The sequence below is a fragment of the Silene latifolia genome, chromosome 11, assembly GCF_048544455.1.
Source record: "Silene latifolia isolate original U9 population chromosome 11, ASM4854445v1, whole genome shotgun sequence".
In the NCBI taxonomy this organism is placed as follows: Eukaryota; Viridiplantae; Streptophyta; class Magnoliopsida; order Caryophyllales; family Caryophyllaceae; genus Silene; species Silene latifolia.
The window spans coordinates 124,555,711-124,563,445 of NC_133536.1; the positions used below are offsets into that span (position 1 = coordinate 124,555,711).

The 7,735-nt window shown below is 38.7% G+C and overlaps 1 non-coding gene across 1 annotated transcript; it reads right to left on the reverse strand.

The window, feature by feature from the left end:
- Positions 1 to 7,355: 7,355 nt before the first annotated feature.
- On the reverse strand, positions 7,356 to 7,462 carry LOC141615841 (small nucleolar RNA R71). Its single transcript, XR_012530235.1, has one exon. It is a non-coding gene; the product is annotated as a small nucleolar RNA R71 (small nucleolar RNA).
- Positions 7,463 to 7,735: the final 273 nt, after the last annotated feature.

The following is a 7,735-nucleotide window of genomic DNA, read 5'->3' on the forward strand; positions in this document are numbered from 1 at the left end:
ATTTATACTTCACAAACAACTCTACAATTAGTAAAGAGGCAAGTAAAGGTCGGATCCCAAGGGACGGGTATTGAAATGAGAATTCTATTGTAACTAGTAGTGTCTAGGGGGTGTCACAAATTGGGTTGATGTAGAAGGTTACTAAACTAAAATAGCAATGAAAATGAACTAGCAAGATGAATAAAATAAGGGGTGTAAACAATTGATTAAAGGCACTAGGGTGTTATGGGTTTATAGGGGAATCATGGGATATGATCATACAAACATGTTCTCAAATTATAAGCAAGCAATTATTGTTGTGATGGATTGAGTTGGGTTATATCTTACAATCCTAGGAAAGTTTGGGTCCCGGAGCCGAATCGATTAGATTGTACAACACCTACAAGTCGACTTAATCTTTCCTACTCAACACATGCATGGTCTAACAAGACTCGAGTTGGGTTATGTCTTACAAGTCAAGTTGAAAGGATAGAAGATGATAGTAAATGCAAGGATTCATAGGCTTAGCATTTCATCAAATATAACATGTGCATGTATTAAGCTCAAAACAAGCAAGCAAATAAGATATGAAAGCATATTGATTTAAGCATGAATCATCCCCATGTTGGTTTCCCTTAATCACCCATTAAACCCTAGTTAAGAGACTACTCACTCATTATCATGTTGATCATGCTAGAAAGGTTGTCAATCATACTAACATAATGAAACATGATGAATAAATGAAAGTAATTAACAATAATTAAAAAGGGATTAAGAGATTATACCTACTAATGATTCCAATAATAAAGCAAGAATAATAGAAGTACTTGAATCTTAGATTGAGAGGTTGTCAATCTCCCAATAATAACCCAAATAATCTTCAATTACCCAAAATAAAGGAAGAACAAGAGAGAGATTAAAGAACTAAAACTTGGATTAAAACTTGATTAATACTTGATTACAATATTGAAGAGAGATTTGATTGATATTAACTACACTAATTATTGATAAGAAGAACATGCTCCTCTAATTAGACTAATGGGGTATTTATAGTGAAAATTAGGGAGGATGCATTAGGGTTAACTAAGGGCTAAACTAGTAATTACACTTTTTAAGTTGAGCAAGGAGAATCCGGTATTTTCTGAGAGAAGGGCTTCTCTTTTCGTAGCTTGAAGAATGAAAATCGTGCTGTACTGAAATCCGTGCGGATTAGAGTCGGGACGTCCGGATCTGGGCTGAGGAATCCGAGCGGATTCAAGAGAATCCGGGCGGATTCGGGTGGATGAATCCGAGCGGATTCTGAGCAGGGCGCTCGGATTGCTTAGTGCAAACGGGCGGATTTGAGACAATCCGCTCGGATTGTTCTCCAGCAGTGGTTCTTCTTCTTTTCTTCCCTTTTTGCTCAATTCCATTTTCTTCTTGCGGGATTGGTCTTTAATCCTTGCTTCCTCTTCATACTAGTCCATTTAATATCATCAATAAGCTTCCAAATATGCACGAAAGACGGGAATTTCCGCCTTATTATCTCCTTTTCTACAAAACATATGAAATGCGATAGAAAAGCAAATAGGAAGGTTTTGACGGATACAATGGCCATAGAATGTTATAATAGTATGCAATATAGGCTCAATTAGGGGACTAAATGTGCGCTAATTATGGTCACATCATCCTTGAACAAACAAAGTCATTTTTCGAGTCCATGGGGTTAGCAACCCTCTTTTAAATGAATGAATTGACATACCCCTCCTTGACTTTAGAGTTCATTAGCTCCTTGAGGGAGTATAAGATTGAGACTTGAGATTATGTAGAATTCCATCTCGAGAACAAGACTAGAATGATGCTCAAAGTTGAATTTGGTGAAATATTTGGGCTTCCATACCATGACCAGTTCAAAATGAAACCATTTGAATTTGATGCCGAACCAATTTGGCTAGCTATCTCCGGTCGTAAGTTCACTACTTTCAAAGAGTGTTATGCCTTGTACATTCATCATCCAGGTATAAGGTGTTGGCACAAGTTCGTGGCAAACACTTTGATTAGTAGGAAAGAAGCCAATCACTTGACGGAATTAGAGTTTGTTTACCTTGACTCTTTCTTGAATGTTGGTGGGAAACCCAAGAGCGATTATAATGTTCTTCAACTATTGATAAAAAGATGGTTGGAAATTGAGAAGGGGAAGGAAGGTGCGGCCTTTATTGTTAATGGAGGCTTGGTAACAAGATTAGCACGACATTTTAACCCGGATTTCAACAAGGATAACACCTATAAATTAGTTAAGGGAAGTCACCTTCTTGACATGAGCAACATGATTCAAAAGTTCCAATGGGTCAAGCACGATCACTTGGACCGTAACTATGAGTGACTCATTAAGGATGCCAAGTCCATTGTCTTACCGAGTAAGATTGGTCGCATATCCACCCGCCGGACCAACTACCTCATCCCCGTTTCTGAGCAAGCCGAGACCATCATCAAACAACAACAACAACAACCAAGAGATGAACCCTCCTCCTAATTCATTGTTACACCGCCTCATCCCTTTGCCTACCAAGAATTCAAAGCTAATGCAACAAATGCATAAAGAAGCTCACAATGAGCGGGTGAATGCATATTACGCCCAATATCCAACCCTCTACCATCTTGTTAGGCAAAGACTCTTTGATCCTTCGAGTTCTTTGCCGGATTGGGTGGATAGGAAAGTGTTCTTTCCTAATGCTTCTCAAGATGAAGAAAAGGGATACAAGGGGAGAGGAGGAAGTTGATGATGAGAGCGGGGAAGGTAGTGGGTCTTACCAAAATGATAAGGAAAAAGGGAAAAGTTCAAGTGAAAAAGATGATGATGGTGAAACCTCCGTTTCCATGGAGTTAGATGATGTTGATGATGTCACGATGAGTGACAATTGATGGTTGACAAAGCATGAAAGAGGGCACTCCAATGCGGGGTTGATCACTTATCCCAACACCAACCTATTCCATTGTGAGTCTTCTCCCCCTCTTTTTGCTTTGTTTTTGTCTCATGTTTTTATGACTTGTATAATATTTAACTTGCACCACTTTAAGAGTCATTTCGGGCTCTTGGTAGTTTTGAGTTTGGAGTCCTAGCACCACTCAAAGGACTCCCACCTCGGTCACATTGAGGTGTTTATCTTTTTACTCCCACTATAAGAATCCAAAATGACAATCTTCATTCATGCATTACATTTCATGCCTTGTGAATGAACTTCCATTTTTCTTGCACTAGCAATAGTGTTTTGTCCGGTTTGGGGAAGTTCAATAATAAGGAATGTGAGTTAATTCAAATTAGCTCTCCGATCAATAGAAAGCATGCATCATGTAGTAAAGATTAGCTTGCATAACTTGTGTATATTTATCACATGTACATATCTCACATATAGCTTGCATTTAGTGTAGAACGATGCATCATTCATTTCATTGCATTTGCACAATTCCCTATTCTTTTGTCCATCGGGGACAATGTCCATTCTAAGTGTGGGGATGGGGAATTTTAACACTTTCCTTACTCAAAAATTTCAAAAATGATAAAAATTTTAAAAATTTCAAAAATCCAAAAACATGTTCCTCCTTTTGTAGTGTAGAAATATATATATATAGTATATATTTGTTTGTTTGTGTTCACCCCTATTACATTGGACCGACTACGCCACATCCGAGGCATTAGGAATATGAAGACCGCATGGTATGATCTTTCCAAATCTCCTTTTTCCTCTCTATGTTAATGACTATGTGGCTTCTTTTTGTTAGATGCGGTATAAACCAATGTGATTCTACGAGTTGCATTTAGATTATATGGAACACTAGTGATAGTAGCATTTGCATTAAAGTTGTTTATATGCTAGTTGCTTCATGCCATGTAGTTGCATTTTAGAAATTTTTTTTGAAAATGTCTAGTTGGGAAGCTTGACAAGTGTATATAGGCCCTCATATATAATTTTTCTCCTTGAGACTTTGTTTGCTAGAATACCTTCAAGACACCCTAGGATGTGTCATACTAGTATCTTTTTGACCATGGACTAAGGCCTAGTCAAGAGTACCTTGTGGTGTGATGACTCATTGGCTACCGTTTAGTCCAAGCTGACCCTCAATGCCATGCGACCGTTATGTCATTACTATCATCATGTTTTGCCGATACAAAAGGGAATGGGCACACAAATCTCCAAATGGAGTTCAAGTAGCAAAATGAAAATCAAAAAGTTTGCACAAAATTGCATCAATGAAAAGAGGAGCAAAAATAGACTCCTAAGCTTCAATAAAAGTGCCCTTGCTACAAAATGGGGTTACTTTGAAAATGTTCAAAAATGCAAAGAAATTGCCAAAGTGTCAAAATTGCCAAACATCAAAAGTGGCAAAGAAATGTTCTAAAAAGTCAAATACCAGAAGAAATTGGGGGAAAACAAAACAAAAGCAAACTACCATTGTGAAACTCAAACTTATTGATCCCTTTTATCCATTGATGATCTTTTCTTTGTTGCATGGTGGAGAGGGGATGACCCTTCTTCTTGTCTAGGCAAGAGGGGGAATTCCGCGATCCTACAGTGTTTCTAACACCATGGGGAGCCTACTCTTGACAAAAGCATTTAGCGATTGAGGACAAAAGTACCCTAGTTTAATATAACTTGGAGGTGATTTGTTGGTATCCTTTTAGACTTAGTAGCTTGGAGAAATAATATCTACAATGGAATGTGTACCCTTATATTGCTTCCCCTCTAGATGATTTCCGCCACTTAGATGAGGAAAGTAGATATTCTTTTTGTAGATGCATCCATTACTTGTGTTGTGTGCTTAAATGCTTAGATGTATCGCCATTTTGGCAAGGCCAACCTTGCCTTGCAAGAAGGCATCTTACCTCATGGATGTCTTGTTGTGAGTTAAAGGGGCGGAGTAAGACCCGCTAATTGTCTCACATCGGCTAGTAGTATTAATAAGGGTCATAGTTTTAGTCAGCTCTTTACTCGGGACGAGCAAAGGTTCGGTTTGGGGATATTTGATGTGACTCATATTTGTGCACATTTAGTCCCCGAACTAGCCTCATTCCTATGCTATTTAGGGTCGTTTCTTATCTTTAGTTCCCTACTTTGCATTATCTTTGAGGTTTTGTGTCCTTGGTAGGAGAGGATTGTTAACCTTGGACTTATGGAACAAAGTAAAGCTAAATGGATTGCATCTAATGACCAAGCATCAAAGAAGAGACCATTACTAAAGGCCTAACTAAATAAATGAAGTAGAAATGGGCAATGATGAAGCGCCCCACGACCTACACACGATCCTCACGGATCCTTGGGCAGTCAAAGAAGAAGAAAAAGAGCTGGACAAAGATCTGGGCGTCCCAAGCACTGATCCGGGCATCAGCCCTCAATCCGAGCGTCCCGATCCCAGGTCGGGCGTCTCGAGGCTCAATCCGAGTGTCTCAACCTCAGGTCGAGCGGATCATTGGGCAGAGCTAGTTTGCTTCAATCCACAATCCGGGCGGCTCTCTCTAGGACTTGCAAATCACTAATCGTCTTCTTAGGGACTTAATCGTCATTTAAGCCCTTTGTTACCCTAATATTTGTACTTAGTATAAATACCCCATTGTGTTAGGGGATTAAGAATCAAGTTTACCTAGTGAGAATTTAGCATTGGTCAAGTTTATCAAGTTGTAATCTCTTAATCCAATATTAATTAAATCTTAATTCCTCTATAATCCTTCAAGTGTTCTGGGTTCTAGTTAGGTAATTTGAAGATTATTTTGGTTTATTGAAGACTTGACAACTCTTCATCATTAATCAAGTGTTCTGCTACTATTCTTTGCTTATTAATTGGATCATCCTCAATTTGGTATAATCCCTTTTACCCTTGCTTATTTATTTACTCATTTACCATGTTTAACTTTGCTAATATGATTGACACCTTCATTAGCATGTTTACCATAGTCATGAGTGAGTAGTCTCCTAGCTAGGGTTAATGGAGGATTAGAGGAACTATAACATGGTGGTAGATCCATACTTAATCTAATATGTTATCAAATGATTGCTTGCTTGTTGTAGTGTTAACCTATGTACATATTATGCTTAATGAAATGCTAGACTATGAAACCTTGCATTTTTTACCCATCTCTTATCTATTCAACAACAGTTGTAAGATATAAACTAACTCGAGTCTTGTTAGACCATGCATAGAAATGAATAGGGTGAATGTAAGTCTACTTGTAGGTGTTTTACAGTCTAGACGACTCGGCTCCGGGACCCAAATCTTCCTATGAATCGTAAGACATAAACTAACTCGGTTCCTCTATAACAATAATTGCTTGCAACTACGAAAACATGATTGTATGATCACCACCATGAATCCTCTATGAACCCATGACACCCTAGTGCCTTAATCTATTGTTTACAAACCCTTACTTTATTTGCTTGTTTTACTTTCATTTCTTTACATTTTGTTGTTATAGTAGTGTAGCTTGATACCTCATATCTCAACCCAATTCGTGACACCCTAAGACATAGCTTTCTACAACCGATAACTTAATTCAATACCCGTCCTTTAGGATCTGACCTTTACCTACCACTCTACTAAGAGTAGTTTGTTTAATTATAAATTTTGTTTTGGTTGGTTGACTTAGACGACAAAGTTTCGAACCGCACCAAAAATGGCTTCGTTGTCGGGGACGGTGTTCAATTGAATTGTTGTCTTTTGTTGTTTTTAGTTTTCTCTTTCTTAAGCTTGGGGAAGTCAAACTCCTTAAGGTAGTTTTAATTGTTTTCTAGTTGTTTGCTTTTTGCATGCATGTCTAGGAGATCACAAGGTAGACCTTTGCCTATTGATCCCGAAATTGAAAGAACTTTGACCAATCTTAGAAGAACCGCTAGAGGGGCTTCGACAAGTTTGGGTATTGGAGAACTTGTGGACGTCGGTGTTATCCAATCGGATAGTGTTGTGTTTACCAACCCTTTTGCAAGAGAATGAGAGGAGAACCCAATTCAAAACCAACCACAAAATCAACCCACAATGCCTAAATTTTCACCTCATTCCATACCTACCGAGAAGAACTTACCAAATGGTACTCCAACACCACCTCACTTAACCGGTAATTTCATTGCCAAATCCGCATTCATACAACTAGTCGAGAGAAGCAAATTTGGAGGGATGCCTAGGGAAGATCCTCATCTACATATGGAGACTTTTTAAGACCATTGTGATGCTATCTCTCAAACCGGAGTAACCCAAGATCAAATTCGATGGGTGTTGTTTCCTTTTTGCTTGATCGGTGCCGCAAAGCAATGGTTAAAGAGCCTAGACAAGGCTACCCTTGGTATTGATTTATGGAAGAAGTTAGCACACTTGTTTTCTACAAGAAATTCTATCCTCCGGAGAAGACTAACATGTTGAGAGCCCAAATCACCGAGTTAAAGCAAAGGGATGAGGAATCATTATATGAAGCATGGGAGAGATTTAAGGATACTTGTCGCTCTTGTCCACACCATGGACTTAGTGAGTGGTTCCTTGTTCAACAGTTTTGGAATGGCTTATATGAAGACTCACGAAATGTGCTTAATATGGAATCCAATGGGAGGTTCACCGAAGTTGATGACAACCAAACATGGGCCAAAATCGTAGAGATGGCAGTTCATAATTTCCAATGTAGTACGCCTCGAAAGGCCACTAGAGGAGGAAAGCATGAGGTAGATTCCATCACACAATTGGGTGCACCACTAAGTGCTCACATCAACATTATTAACTTGAAGTTTGAGAAGGCCATGGC